The sequence below is a fragment of the Octopus bimaculoides genome, chromosome 3 (genome assembly GCF_001194135.2).
Source record: "Octopus bimaculoides isolate UCB-OBI-ISO-001 chromosome 3, ASM119413v2, whole genome shotgun sequence".
Taxonomy (NCBI): Eukaryota; Metazoa; Mollusca; class Cephalopoda; order Octopoda; family Octopodidae; genus Octopus; species Octopus bimaculoides.
The window spans coordinates 46,895,665-46,896,604 of NC_068983.1; positions in this window are offsets into that span (position 1 = coordinate 46,895,665).

Consider the following 940-nt stretch of genomic DNA (forward strand, 5'->3'; position numbering starts at 1 on the left):
GGCAAAAATTTGAAATAATTATTATAAAACGTTGCCATTATTATTGTTGTTGTTGTTAATAACTTATTGTTATTCTTTGTTGTTATTGTTACAAAGAATAAGTCCTGGGGTCGATTTGCTCAACTAAAGGCGGTGCTCCAGCATAGCCACAGTCAAAATGACTGAAACAAGTAAAAGAGTAATACTCTTGGGTCTTACCTATGTAATAATAGTGTGTAGCAGTGTGAAGGTGCATGGTTAAGTGGTTTGGGTATTTGGTTCATGGTCATTGAGTTCAATTCCCAGCCTTGCATTCTATTCTTGAGTAAGACACTCGTTCTACATTGGTCCAGTCCACTCAGTTGGTAAAAATGAGTTGTACCTGTAATTCAAAAGGCCAGCCTTGTCACACATTGTGTCACGTTGAATCTCCCTTAGGACTATGTTTAGAGTACACATGTCTGTGGAGTGCTCAGCCACTTGCACATTAATTTCACAAGCAGGCTGTTCTGTTGATCGGATCGACATTCGTTGTCGTAACCAACGCAGTGCCAGTTAGAGTGAGTAGGAAAATAATAATTTCGATTAACTGAGATTATCCATGCAATTAGTCGATAAAAACTCCCTCTGGGGTGTTCTTCACATTCGAAAATCAACCAAAGGTGCTATTTTATATTGCATCACATGAAACGAAGTAATGAAATAGCGATCGATATCATGCTTTTCGATAAACAATATTTATCAACTATGTCTTTTGTATGAGATCAATATCTGCAAGTTATTTCCACTGCTTACTCTTAAACATCACGCGTAAAATATTTGGTGATAAGGGAAACAGAGCATCTTCAGGTTCATACTACTTTAAGGATGGCCTTGAACTTTGCTAATTGATTTGGTAAATCACAGCAGGATAGAATAAAATGGTAAATAGTAGCTGTGTTTGTACAGGTTGCCTTCAGAT